The sequence below is a fragment of the Ammospiza nelsoni genome, chromosome Z, assembly GCF_027579445.1.
Source record: "Ammospiza nelsoni isolate bAmmNel1 chromosome Z, bAmmNel1.pri, whole genome shotgun sequence".
NCBI lineage: Eukaryota > Metazoa > Chordata > Aves > Passeriformes > Passerellidae > Ammospiza > Ammospiza nelsoni.
Window position 1 is genome coordinate 42,251,180 of NC_080669.1, and position 15,037 is coordinate 42,266,216.

The 15,037-nt window shown below is 39.0% G+C and overlaps 1 protein-coding gene across 2 annotated transcripts in view; it reads right to left on the reverse strand.

The window, feature by feature from the left end:
* The window catches only part of JAK2 (Janus kinase 2), an 87,257-nt gene extending 75,375 nt beyond the window's left edge, over positions 1–11,882 (reverse strand). The window contains exons 1-2 of one of the 2 annotated variants that reach the window (XM_059493146.1): positions 11,815–11,882; positions 11,154–11,214 (exon numbers count right to left, since the gene is read on the reverse strand). The gene's annotated coding sequence lies outside the window, so the exon portion shown is untranslated. Of the gene's footprint in view, positions 1–8,340; positions 8,453–9,085; positions 9,182–11,153; positions 11,215–11,814 lie in introns of those variants that run through there. The other variant, XM_059493147.1, reaches the window with a different exon arrangement.
* Positions 11,883–15,037: the final 3,155 nt, after the last annotated feature.

Genomic DNA, 15,037 nt, shown 5'->3' on the forward strand with positions numbered 1-15,037 from the left:
TCCATCACATGGCCTAAAAAATGAAAGGATGACGTTCGAGTTCTAGATATTGAGAATTTTAGACTGAAATACATACTTCTGCTTATTTCCCTGCCCAGAAACTATAAAAGTATTGGTGAAAAAGTAGTAAGGGATATGTGCACACACATGCAAGATCCAGTATTTCCTGGAGAAATGAACACTAGTTCAGAGAAATTTTTAGTTTAAATTATGAAATCTTTAATGCTCACATACAGCTAGAGTGCCACACCCTTAACCATGGGAAACCAACACTGAGCAAAACACTTGCAGATAGCATGAATGCCTGCTTCAAACACTACCAGATGATCAATCTTTTCTTAGATCAATTGTCTATACTGAGGTTATAAAAGAGCATTTCCAAAGTCTCATCACAAAGGACCTCTCCACTGTCAATACAGCAGCCTCACTGAAATTTGACATTACACAGTACTTTCCAACAGTTACTACTGCTGGAATAATTAAATATGTACAGCAACAGTTAAAGTTAACAAGACATACAAGGATTTGCACCCATTTCTATTTCCATACAGAACCACTCATCTACCCACACCTTCACAGAACACTCAGTTCACTTTTGTGACACTTCACAGACAAAGAAACAAGGACGCTTGTAACTTTAAGAACCACTAAATATTCCAAGTTGGAAAGGACCCACAGGGATCACAGAGCCCAAGTCTACAGTGAATGGCCTGCGTGGGGATTGAACCCACAAGCTCAGCAATACCAGCCTCATTCTCTAACCAACTTGGGTTTCTTGCACCTTCTTAATTACCCATCATCTGTATCTTCTTTCCCTCATTTGTAATACATTTTGACTTCCTACCATTATCCTTGTATTCAGATTAAACATCAGTTCTGATATACTACCAAGCAACCTGCCAGTTTCTGCTTTCCTTCCAGACAAAATACCGATACTTCTCCTTCCTCACACACCAAAAAAAAAAAATTCTAATCAAAATACTACACCCTTACCCACTGAGGCTAATAGAACTGAGTCTTTTCACAATCTGTTTTTCACAAGAAATTTGGTTTTTCCACTAAAAAATCAAAACTAATTTCTTCTTCAAAACCAGCAATAGTTCTCCTCCAACTGAAAGTCAGTTTTCCAACTCCAAAAAAGATAATCTTAATATAGCTTTGCCCAGCTTGCAAATCTAATCTTATTTAAGGTGCTGTAAAGTGCTTTTTTGGTTATCTTATTTTCTTCCCATTTTCTCTCCAGAGGCACTCAAAACTTGGCCAGTGAGTTGGCTATAGTAAATCTGAGGACAACAGATCCAGGAAGACAAAAGGTTGTTTCTGCAATGAAAACTGAAAGACAAAATACTTGGCTAGATGTGGGCCATGAAGGTTGATTCCAAGTAGGTCAGACATTGACTAGTGTCAAGATCAGAAAGCAATCTTAATACCTACTTGATTCAGAGCAGAATGGCTAATGGTTGTTTTATTAATGTGATCAGACGAAGAAATGTAAGAAAGCAACAAAGCCTCAACAGGAGAGATGTGGCTGAACATGAGAGAAAAGTTCTGAAAAAAAAAAGAGTATAGAGATAGTAAGAAGGTAACGAACAGAGGCCTCTGGAAGGATGATGAGACAAAGCCGTTTACATTCTTGCTCTCTCCTTACTTTAAGCCCATATTATTTCCAGAATCCTATTGAGTTTGGGCTTCTGCCTGTAAATTCACCTCATGCTCCACTACTCTAAGAAAGGAATGCAGAAGTATTTTTACTGTTGTGATAAAAGAGGAAAATTCCTTTTCTTACAACACTAGAAATATAACCATTTAGAAACATTAAGGTTATATTATGCTTATGACCTTATATATATTTTATAATATATATATATATATTATATCCCCATGTCTTTGACAAAGACAATCTTCTTTTATTTCTAAGTTCAAAACAGTTATCTTGTGTGTGGTGCAGTATCATTCATATTAGAAAGTTCAAATTAACAATTTAAACAAACATTTTTTCCTACCACTTGCTGTGTAAGCTTACCAAAATCTTACCAAATGAGTCTGCATGCCCATTTAACCTTGTTGCTGCATTATGGTTTTGCCACAAAGGCTTTAATACTTTCTTCCCTTGGTTTCTCTTTTTTCTCCTGTAAACGTCATCGGTGACAATGACTTACCACCTTAATTCCCTAACAGCAAAAGGATGTACAGCAGTTTTGTTTGCTCAGTTTCTTCCTCTAAAGGCTTAGTGAGTAACTGGAAATTATGTCTAGATAAGAAAGATACTGTACCAAACAACAGGTAAGTATACTAGAATCACTGTAATGCATTATAAAGAACAGTTCAATGAGAAATTAGATTTTCTTCTTAACCAGAAGTAAGCAAAATATTGTTTCAACCAATAATACCATAGTGATAATTCCTGCATGTTTACTGCCTCTGAAAATATACCTCTGCCTAATAGGGGAAGTAATTAAGATGTTATTTTGCTTTACAACCGGATTTCTTAAAATTTCTTCTTTCCCCTTAATATTTCATAATCAAGAAAGCAGCCTAATAATTTAGGTCATTATAATACGAAAAGAGTGAGGAACATGAACTTTAAAAAGCAATAGAAACCAAAAAGAAGTGGAAACAAGGCAAGTATTCTAATATTATGTATATACTTAGCTCCTCAAGTACAAGAGCAAACCTCAGTAAGAAATGGAAGAATTTTAGGCACAAATAATATCACTAGTACAAGCTCTTATTAAACAAATTTTGAGGTCGTTAAATGGTGCAAAAAAAATGGCACACTGATGCACAATAAATTTATGTTTCTTAAAGGGAAGAAAACTGCATTCCAGAATTAACTTTATTAGTATGCAATGAGATCACAGAGAAACAGTTAAGAAAGGCAAATATTAAAACTTGTAAACTTGTATGCAGAAATTCAGCTTGATCAAAGAACCAAACTGCACTGGCACACCCTTGTAACCAGCTCTAGAAGACATTCATTCCAGCAAAACAGAATGCTTTGGTATCCACAGGTTGAAGTTTAATGACCTGACAAAAACAAATGACTGAAACACTCCAAAAGTTCCAGCTGGTTTAACAGTCCATGAATATTACAGACTCAAAGATAAAATTAAAAGAAAACAAACAACAAACAAAAAACACCAAAAAACTACCAAAATATAAATACATGTGTTCTATTCATGTCATGTATACTTAAGTACTCAGCAATCTAATGGCCAGACAAATTGATTTATTCAAATTAAAAATATATTTTTGAAGTTATGACAGAAATTAAAGAGAGCATTTAATATAAACCATTCATGTAGCACGTTTACTTTTTAAACTGTTGTTCCATGTGTTTTATACTCAAGGAATCAAATAGTTCTCTGCACTAATGTTTTTAATTAAACAAGACACATTATGGTGCATTTTTATGTAAGAAGAGATGGAATTTAATGAGTTCAATCTAGATTTTGAATTTTAAGTAATTAAATTATGCCAAAGAGCACATTGGCTACAATTTTCAACTACAGTAATTTTTAACTTACTCTTTGCACACTGCATTTGTAAAATTGAAATGTAACAAAAACATAGGAAACCATCAAAAAAAATACAGCTGACATTATTAAATACAATACTTACAATGAAAAGTTATAGAACAAAATAAATTTATATAAAACATACTACGTTTTTCAAACCATGCAGTTCAATAAAGATTGAACGTTCAGTCAATTACATGAGCTGAACAGCCTGGGTCACAGTATTTTTCAAGGATTTAAACCAATCATCGTTCATCATCGAATGGTTATTTTTACACAAACTGGGGGAAGAATATATTCCCAGTTTGGTTGTTGGAAAGTCTCTGGCCACCTACTGTCCTGGCCTTTATTTAGCAACTCATCAGCATTCAGATCTTAGCTGAATTTAAAATTCTGAATCTAGGTCTTATTCCACTGCCCTAACATAGAAAAAAAACCACTGGCAAATGGGAACAAGTTCTCAGCAGAGGCCACCAACACTGTTGGAGGCTGTAGCACAGACCCTATGAGGGCAGACTAGGAAGCAGGGTCTATCCCACCTGGATGAGACTGGGGGAGCCTAACAGCAGTCCCCAGGACCAACAGGGAAGTTATGCACAAGATGGAGCCAAGCTCTTGTCCTCCATCCACAGGACAAGAGACAACAGGAGCAAGTTGAAACACAAAATGTTCAGAGAGGAAATAAAGAGAATGTTTGACACCCAGATGATGGCCCAGTGGTTGACATGTTATCTCCACTCTTGGCTATTTTTATGACCTTCCTGGATACAGCTTTGTACCTGTTATGACCCAAAGTTCTACTTCATGCAGAACTTTGAAACAGAAACCAACTGAGGTCCCACTTCACTAAATTATTCTGTGGTTCTATACAGTATCTGTCTAACTAAATGTTTAACTAAAAGTTACAACATTTGACTAAATTTAGGCTTTAGCAGAATTGTAACTACAACCTCCAAACAGTTTTCTTTAAAACAAACAATAATTTAAAGAAATCCTTTTCATATCTATTAGCTGCTTGTCCACTGAAAATCAGGGATGACATGCTCTTGTTTTCATTCTGCGCGTCCCCTGAGCATGAAAGGGGACCATCACTTTTCCTGGCTTCATGGATATTTAACCCATTAAATGCATGATAAAGGACACTCAAGGCAATTTCCCTTTAGGCATTCTCACTTAGAAACACTTAAGCTATGTTGCATCAACTCAAAATAATACTGAGTTTTCTACCCAAGACATACTACAGATGTTGGAGAGGGAGCAAAATAGTTTGACACACTAGGACAAAGCACCAAGTGCCCTATATGCTGTTCAAAACTAATACTTTTTCAGTATTTGCAGAAATGGTTTCAGAAAACCTAAATATAAAGCTCCTTAAAGGCCTTTCATAGAATTTGGTTGAGCAGTCCACAAGTCTACTGTAAGGATAAGAAACCAGACAGTCAATGCCTTCTAGCATATTATGGCATGCAGATAATGTATATCTGTAATATCAAGTCATGACAAACTTCAAATATCCTTCTAAAAAGTCTGACTAAAAAATATTATTTCACCACCCTGCATAGTTATAACAACCGCACAACCACATCACAGCATAACAAACTACAAGAAGAGACATCATGTATTATCAACCTACCAAAAATTTTTACATCAGGTTCAAAAGTTTGAAAAAATTATGTTAAAAAATTATTGAAAAAATTATGTTAAAAAATTATTGAAAAAAAACCATAAAAATTGCCAAATACTATGATCTCTTTCAAAAAAACAAAGTAAAAACATTTCTGCATTCCAAAGTGAATTTAAAATTCAGCTTTGTGGGTTAACTGGCAGAATTATTGATCAGTGTCATAATTTAGGAATAGTATTCCCAGTTTGGAATTCTCACTAAAAAGAAATCTTGGCTGTTCCCTCCATGTCCCCACTTCAGTGAAAAAAACAAAAGGCAGAGATTGCAGGTTGATGTAAGAACAAGTTACTGGAAACAGCAATGAGATAAGAAAATGGACAGTAACAGCAACAGTATTAATAACAGAAGTGTACAAAAGAGGGTGATTTACATGCAAAACGCTCCCTAAAGACCCCAGGTTCCCTCTTCCCACCACACTTCTTCTTGACCTGATGCCACACCCTTCTTTCCAGAAGTGAGATCACCCTACTTCCAACAGGATGAAGTGCATGGTATAGAATAACAACCTAGACACTGCCACATGGGCCCAGGCTCTACCCCCTCACTGCTACTGCAGAAAAATTAACTCTGTCTTGGCTGAAACCAGGGCAATAAGATAGCAATCTCAGCAAGTGGCAGAGCTCTTTGGAAAGAAACCTGGAAAAAATACCAAAGCCCAAGAAAATTATGGCACAGCTTAAGAGTGCTGCAGTCTAAAGATATCCTTCTAAACACTGCTTATACATGTGCATCCCGTTGGTTGGCAAAGGCCATGAGAAACTTTCAGTGTCCTGTATGGTTTAAGCTGCTGTGGCTTCCAACTGCTGAAATATGAACAAGTTCAGGTACACCTATGTATGCTACAATCACACATGCAACTACATTGCAAACCTAGCTTCAAATTCATTTGTTTCTGAGTGATTCTGGTGTAATCTCATTACACCTCAGCCAAATAAATTCTCTGGTTTATTTATTCTCCACTTTGATGTACACCTATTTCATCACACTGATTTTAGGTCTGCCAATGCGTAACAATGAAAACTGAAGACTCCAGTTCATTTTCACACCTACTTTGCAAAGCACCTGTAAGTTTTACTAAGTTTTGCACTGTTGCTATCACAAACTTCAATCTAATATGCTCATCCCCAGCTTCTGCAAGCATGCTTATGAAATACTCACTGAAATTCAGTATATGTCCATCTTCCTCGCAATGTCCAAAACATGGTTTTAGTGGGCTAGTCTCCAATTTTAGGGAAGAGAAGATACATAGGAATAGAATGCCCTAATGTTACCTTGAAATCACCTTTAACTGAAGAAGCCAGGTTAGGAGAAAAGCAGCCAGAAGTACATTTTCACAAGCTCCCTGACAGAGAGCACAGTTACAAAGGTTTATGAAAACCCAGGTATGCGGCAATTAAAAGATAACCGTGCACCTATTTACATAGTTGTTAGAGTAGTTCCAAAGTCTGTCTTTTGGGAGCCAGCTGTTGGATTGACACAAGCTTTACTGCCCACAGCTGAGGATCTGGGTCTTGTGCAATCCAGTGCCCTCCAATTCCACTGGGAACCCAACATTTCTTTTGTAGCTCAGTCCATCTTTGGGGTTGTCCAGGATGCGATTACACAACATTTTCTCTGACACTGCAAGCCAGCTTAAGAAGTTTTCCTGTCCGCTCCCTTTCCCTCATGCCACTTGTTCCAAATGAGACAAAAAAAATTAATTTTAACTTAGGTCACTTGTGATACAGTTTATAGCACAGACCTATAAAAAGCTGTTGTGTTTACACAACCGAGGAAACAGCAGATTCCAGTGTTTGTGAGAGGCTAAGGAAAGAAAAGTCTTGAGAACAAAGACAGCTTAAGAGAACAGTTAATACACATGATAAAACTACAACTCCACCTTATTCTTAGATCTTTGTGACTTCATGGTTTGTAATTCTCTCTCTATAGTTTATAAACCTCTCTTTCATTAGGAATTAATGTTTGTTTTCCAACTGTCTTTGTCCTCAAATAGTCTTACATTAGTCTCCCAGTCAAATTTTACCTAATACATAACCCAAACATCACCTGCAACCCATACCTCCATATCTGAATCCATGCAAGCAATCCCATAATTTCATTTTGAAATTAAAAGGCCTCCCAATTTAAATGCACTTGAATAACTGAGGCCTCTAAAAACTGTTTGATAAGTACAGGTACCAAATGAACTGTATGTTTATGTATCAACACTGGATATTTAGAAGGCAAAGGTTTCTTACTTTAGAAATATCTGACAGTACTAGAAAACCAAACCATATCCAGTATTATGAAATAATGAATAGTGATGAACATTTTTGTGACAACTATGAAATCCTTGCAGACAAACAAGACTAACAGATATCAGAGATGGAAAATACTCATTTAAAGCATACCAGACCTGTACGCTAACACTATTCCTCTAACATATTATCCACTCACCAAAAAAAACTCTCAAAATTCTTGCACAGTTTCTGGTAAACAGGATGATATAGACTGTGCAAAAAAGGTCTAAAAAACTGATTAAAACTGATTTGATAGTTACTCTCACTAAATACTACAAAAAATGAATCCTTGAGACCAGTGAATTCACAATAAGAAGCATTTTAAAAGTTTTAATTGTACATGCTAATAACTTTAATCACAATACTTTGAACATGTATAATAAATCCATTTAATTAAAACATCTGTAAAGGACTATCTTAAGTCCTGAAATATACTGCAGCTGCTCAAGCACATAAGCAGAATGATAAAGGTAATACCAGCTAAATCAGCTCCACTGACCTGTCGATAAAAAACCTTACACCATGAACAACACATAGATTAAGAACTGGGGTAAACATCAGAAAAGATCCCACGTGGGGCTGCATGCAGAGCAAGAAATACCACACCATACACATTTATGCAAGCATATAAGCACTTTCAAAGTCCTAGCCTAAAAACAACTTTGGTGATAACCGGCTTACATGAGACTTGAGCAGGATCAAAACTGAGAGCTAGCCAAGCAAAAAAAAACAAAAGACAGATAACATCTGATGTCAACAAACATAAAATAATATACCCCTGAAAAAAAACTTGCAGTTATTCGCACGTGACATTACATTTTAAGCCAAATGTAAGCAGATAAACAAAACAACCACTCACAGGATGTGCAGCTCAGCAGAATCTCTGCTTAATACAGGCACACAAGAGACAAGAAAAAGTGCTCTGATGAAGAAAGGTATTGAAAACATTCTCAATTCACCTGGAATATTGTCTTTTGTGACATCGTAAAAAACACAGAAAAACAGAATTAGTTCATAGATTTGTATGAGCTGTGAACAAATACTAAAGACTCTAAGAAAAAAGAAAATGCACACATTTACCCCTCTTCCCCCACCCCTGCAAAAAAAAAGCACCACACAAAACCAGACGAAAACCAAGAAGACGGAAAATTTAAGCAGCAAGAGTACACTTCCCTTCCTAATACAAGGAAATGTGCAACCATGATTAAAAAGCAAACTACTAACAACAAAAGGAACCACGTAATGCTGCTGTGGAAGTCATTGTCAAAGACAGATGCAGAGAAAACTCACCTCAGAAAGGGACAATGTTTCTATTGATTTTAAATCAATAGGTGCCTGCACCAGACTAGACAGGTTTTTTTCTACAAATCAGATTTAAAGATTTAGCTTTGACTGTGCGAAACAGTAACTACACAACCAAAATTAGATGGACAACTGCCTTCTAGGCAAGTCATTCTACATAACACATGGGGGTCATCATTGTCCACGTGAACCAGACCTCTCTGCATCCAGTATTGCATAAACCACAGAGCTTGACATTTGAGTGAGGCACCACCCTCTCCCTCTGAGCATCTTACAGGTTGCAACTGACAGTGACAACCTACCTTACACTTGTACCTTGTCGCTGTCACTGTACTGTCGTGCACAACCAATTCAAGTGAGACATACGATCTACTCTCTAGATGAGCACAGTATGCAGCAGAAAGCATCTATGTGTATGCAGCAAATAAAAATGGATCACCGTTCCTTCAGCAGAACTACAACAAAGAAGCTTCTTTGTATATTCACATTTTTGTACAGTTTTTCACATCTGCATGAAGACTGATCTATCTCACAGAATAATTTTAAAATGCCATATTCAGAAATTCAAGAAAGCTCCTCGTTCACCTTTTGATAAAGAAATTGTAAGTGAAACAAGTTAAAGAAATACAAACGTAAGCATGAGCTCAAATGTTGACTCAGATCATGTTAGTATTACTCATATTAGTCATCTTACTGGCCTCTTGCTGAGAACCCCATGGGACACATGAATACATAGAGAACCCACCAAAATCAGTGCACAGCCAGGGTCGGAGGTTTTGAAACAGCATCTCTATTAAGTCAAATGAAAAAATATAACTGCGTGCTTGCCTAATGACAGGGATAACATTTGCATGCAAGCCTAGGTAAAAAGTAGCAGGTGTGTTACAAGAAAAATGCTAGCCTGTAACAGAACCGGAGCACTAGGACAGGATAATTCGGGTTGAAGGGCACTGCAGAAGGTCAGCTAGTTCAACCCCCTACTTAAAGTTCCAGTTACTTTTCTAAGAAAAGCCACCAGATTTTGGTTGCCTTTTTCCAGTTGTTTTTTTTTTATTTTTAGAATAACATTTTTTAGAACAAATACTTATTTTATTATTGCATGGTCAATTCTGTTAACTGCTTTTTAATTACTGTCTCTGTTTAATACTACTACATTTCTGAATTGTGTTTATTTCCCTTTTAAGGCTCTTTCAGATGAGATCTCAGGTTATTTCTTGTAACTGCAAACATCGCCACTTAGCTTTTGTTTACATAAGTCATACTGTAAAAATGTCCCAAAGCTGAAATAAAAAGAGACCAATGGCAAAGCAACAACCTCATTCAGCAATTGCTTTTCTCCTAACTTCAGAAAGATGATGCCACTGCTGGTACAACATGACAGTAACACTCACTTTAGTGCTGTTCTGTGGGGTCATGCATAACACTACCTCCACATAGTTTGGAAATGGTTATTCTACAGAGATTTCAACTTTTTATTAGCCTAACCATAATTTTGAACAGCTACAAGTAAAAAGCAGTAGCAACCTCCTTTCATTTTCCATTCTGCAGTTCTAGTCAGTCTGATTCAACCAACAAGGATGTTGGACCATTTTCTGCATTCCATGTACTTCTTACTCATTACAACTTCCCCTCCCGGCAGCAAATACTCCTTCCCCATGTTGCTGTCATTGGTGCTTACAAAAAATGAAAATCTGCAAATGGGTCAAATTTAGTCTTCTCTGGAACATCCACCACAGCTTAAAATCCCTGCTATTTCATACAATAATACCGAAGTTTTTTAGTTCAAGAGTCTAGACTTACATCATGTAAGTCACTCAGGATGCATTCTCATCAAGCAGAACACAACAGTGGCTACTGTATTCCTACTGAATCCTTAAATTACTGCCACAAACTCTAAAAAGGGAAGAAAAGTGCGCATGCCCAAAGAACATCACTACAGTATTAGCACCATATCAGTTATGAAGACTGAGATGCAGGGAAGGAAAAGAAAGTTAATCCATAAAACTGATCCAAAATACCTTTAAGTGTGCACAGAGTCTCTCTATAGTCATCTGTCAATGCTGATTTTCCACAAAACAGAAACTTAAGAAATACTTCTCTCTCACCTACTTACATACATGTTACATTTAATTAGTAACAGAAAAAATTAAGAGATAATAAATTGGTAAGCTTTACAGAGCTAAGATGTCAGAAACAATGATCACAAAGCAAATAATCTCAAGTACAGAATTACACTCAAAATTGTCAATAGCCATTACAATCTTCCCAATTAAGTTTTCTTCTGTACAGCAACCAGAAGGAATACAGTCAGCAATTCCCAGCATAAAACAATTTATAAATAACCAAAGGAAGGTGGTTTTTTTTTCTCACCTGTCGCTGACTGCAGAAGTGAAAAATTTGAAGACAATGCCACAATCAGGTTCTAATTAGGCTTCAGTCGCAAAAAAAAAAAAAAAAAGAGAGAGAAAAAGAAAAGGAAAAAAAAATCTGAGGAAGTTTTTTAGTTTTATCTGAAATTCTTTTCTTAAAAGAAAAATTATCTTCTGCAAATTAATCAAATCAATTAATTCACAACCCACACCTAACGGAACACTTCCCCACGCAGAAGCAAATTCAATAGACACTTACAGAGAAAAACCACAAGTGTGGTTTTTCGTGACTGTTTGCCCTCCTTCTGCGAAGAGATTTTTTTTTTTAACGGCACAAATAAGTATTCGCGAGGAAGTTCTCCCGCAACACACGGCACCTCCGCCGAGGAGGCGCGGCAGCCACCCTTCCAGCTCCCCGCCGCCCAGGTCGGCCCCGGCCCGCCCCCCGGGAGCCCTGTTTACGGAGGGGGAGGAAGCCAGCGCGGTGCCCCGCTCACAGCGCCCGGCGGGCAGGGTCTCCCGCCCCCCGAGCGCCCGCCCGCCCCCGCCCGACGGGGCTGAGCCCCCGCCGGCGGGACGGGGCTCGGGACACGGCGGTGCAGCCGCCACCCCGGCCACCCGCTGGGCCCCGCCGGCGGGCGAGCGCTGCCGGCCCCACTCACCGCGGCCGTGGCTGTGCAGCGCGGCGCGCAGGCAGCGTCCCGCCCGCTCCCTGCCCATGCACGGCGGCGCCGGCCGGGGGACGCGGCGGCAGCTCCGCGCCGACCCGCGCTCTGGCCGCTGCCTCCGGCTGGGCGGCGCTCCCGCCGCTCACGTCATCGCGCGGCTGCGGGCGGGGCGGGTCCCGCCGCGCTGCCCCGGCGAGGCGCGGCCGCTCCGGCGGGGCTCGCCGTGTCCCTCGGCCCGCGGGGACGCCGTGCGGCCGCAGGGCGGGCGGCGCGCAGCTCTGCCGTGCTCTGCAGGCGGCAGCCCCCTCATCGCAGAATCGCAGCACGCTCTGAGTTGGAAAGGGCAAGGGACACACGTGGGTCATCGCGTCCAGCTCTTGGCCCTACACACAGTACCATCCCCACGAGCCGCGTATGTGCTTGAGATCGAAACTCATCTTCAGCTCTGTCAGGTTCCGTCAGCACTAGAGAGGGCACCAGGATTTTGTCGGTGCGAGTAGCGGAACCGCTGCCGAGCAGGCGAGCGCTGCTGTTTGCCCCCGCTGCCTGCTCGACAGTCGGTGTGGGCAGCGAAGGCTTCTCCTGTCTGCCACAAGTCTCCGTGTGTGGGAGCCCGCCCAGGTGAAAGCTGGAGGGCTTGGGACCAGCACCGGGAGGGACAGATCTGGCCTTGTTCAGCCATGGCAAACAAACAGTGCGTCCTTGCTGCGGTCTGGCTGCACAGTAGTTAGTGTGTTAGCTGGGCCAAAGAAAAAAAAAAAATGTAAGGTTGTTTTTTAAGCAGAGTGTAGAGTGTGTGTGTGTGTGTGTGTGTGTGTGTGTGTGCGCGCGCTAGTTCTGTCCCACCTCTTGGGATTTATTGCACAGTTCTGACTTCTGAAATGCACACTTTTCTGTCACTTCCTGTTTCCGATGAGTTTGTTCCTTGTTTTCTTGTCCTTGCCTAGTAAACATGCTTCACCTGAAGGCTGAGGAACTGGGTTGTCTGTTAGACAAAGGATAAACACAAGCTGGGACAGGGAAGAACTAAAAAGCCATGTAAAAGTCTGATGGTTGATGAGTCTCAGACGCATGCTAATAGACTCATGCTCGTGACATTCTTGTTTTCAAAGCAGGCTGTTATGGGTCAACTAGCAATTGGCACTGTTAAAATGTAATTCTTTAAGGACAATCTTACTTTGTCATGTCATTTCTGTGACGTGATGGATGTTCTTTTGCTCTGTACAGAAGAGTATGACCATGTGCTATAACATCATCCCAGAGGTCTCATGTCCTTTAAGGGCGAGATCTAGGCCATTTCAGAATTGGAAATTATATCGTTGGTTGCTTTGTTTTTATTGAATGTGCAATGTAAAGAATACCTGGTGATTTTGAAATAAAGTCAATTACAGCATGTTGTCTTCGATAACATCTAGTCCTTCATCTCAAATAAAGTTTCTGTGGTATTACATTCTCTAATAATTTGCTTTTCATGTTTAACGTCTCTCCTTAGTTTGCAGTGTGGAAAACTCACACAAACATGCTGCAGCAACACTGGAAACTTCTTTGAAGCAGAGAAAATAAAGAAACCCCAAAATAAAAATATTCTGATGCCTCCTAAACATAATTACCTAATATGCTACTGACATCCAGACCGCTCAAAAGATAAGGAGAGTAGTGTACTACATTGGTGCTGCTCACTGCATGACATAAAACTTTGTCCATCAAGATTTCTGTGGACAGACCCCTGCAAATGCAAAAAATTTGACTTAAATAGATGACAAATCCTTATATTGTTAAGTTTCAGTAGTTTGTCAGGGTCAGGTGTAGTTGGACCTGCAAAATTTCTCAGCTTCTGGAGTGATAAAGCACACCATCACTTGCTTAGATTTTGAAAGTCCAATCTGTGTTAGGACTCCAAACTTTATAGCTTATCTAGTGATACCTGGTACTTTTGTTCGTCTTCTATTATAATTAAACACATTTTAGTATAACATAGCAAGAAACAGAATTGTCCTATGAAGTGTCCTTTTTCTCTGATCTATTCAGCACTATTCATTACTTTTCATCAGAGTTCTTGCTACTATATCAATTTTCAACAAATCCTTTAAAAGGCATCTGCACTCAGAAACTGTGAACATCTCAGGTTTGCATCTAACTGCCATTTAAGCACACCCTTCCCTTTCTAAATTATCATACAGTGTCCATACATTTGCATGTTAGTATGCTTGGATGCCAGGGTCTGTCTGTGGCAGGGAGCTGAAGTACCGTTTTACCTCCACACTGTTCACACATTTCATTTTGTGTGTTCATTTTGTGTACGGCGTAGTAACACAGGCATAGCCACAGAATCCAAAAACATGGGTTCTAAACAATAAACTTAGTAAACATATGCCCAAATAACGGACAAAAATACCACTAATTATACAAAAAAACATTATTTCTACAGGTGGTGTAGCAGCTTCAAATTTAGTTTACTTTTCAAAGCAAGTCATGAACTTGCCATCTGTGCAAAAGGCTTGATTTTACTTACTTGATTACTTCTGTGTTCCAAATTCTGAGATTAGTATGCTGGGCAGGATACAGACTTAGTTTCATTTTCATGTTCAAAAAGCTGAAAATTACAGAAATAGTTCTGTAGTAATTCCTTCAAAAATTCTCATAGTTGTCCTTTGATTTATCATTTTCATCTGAAATTAAAATCAAAGCATATTCTCTGTTCAAAGGTAGGGACTTATTTGCAAAACCTTTGCAAATTACAACATTAAGGAAGTTACTTATTTTAGTCAAATCCCTGCATGTATTTCACTTTTCTTTCTACTTTTGTAGTAGGATGTGAAATTCATACTGTTTAGTAAAACATATGTCATCATGTTTTTTCTCATTTTCTTTGTGTAGTAGGCTCTGCCTTGGACAAAAATATATTTTGGTTAAAAAGCCATGCTTTCCCTTTAAATATATGGTGCAAAGAACAGTCTTAAAAGAAATGTTTTCATTTTTTATAGTCATTCTCTGAAACCTTTTTCCTGAAGTTGTATGAGTGATTACCTCCTTCCTGGAGGAGAATGGAAGAAAAAGCACCTGTAAATACAGGTTTGTGTATGACTCAGCTTGCAAAAGGACACACTTCTAATTCAATTCCCTTTGGGAAAATCTAATTTAGGAAAAGAAGCGATGTCTTGGCTTTGAGGGCCCCAACAGGAAGCGCAAGGTTGTCGCCTTCCGGACATCCATTTGA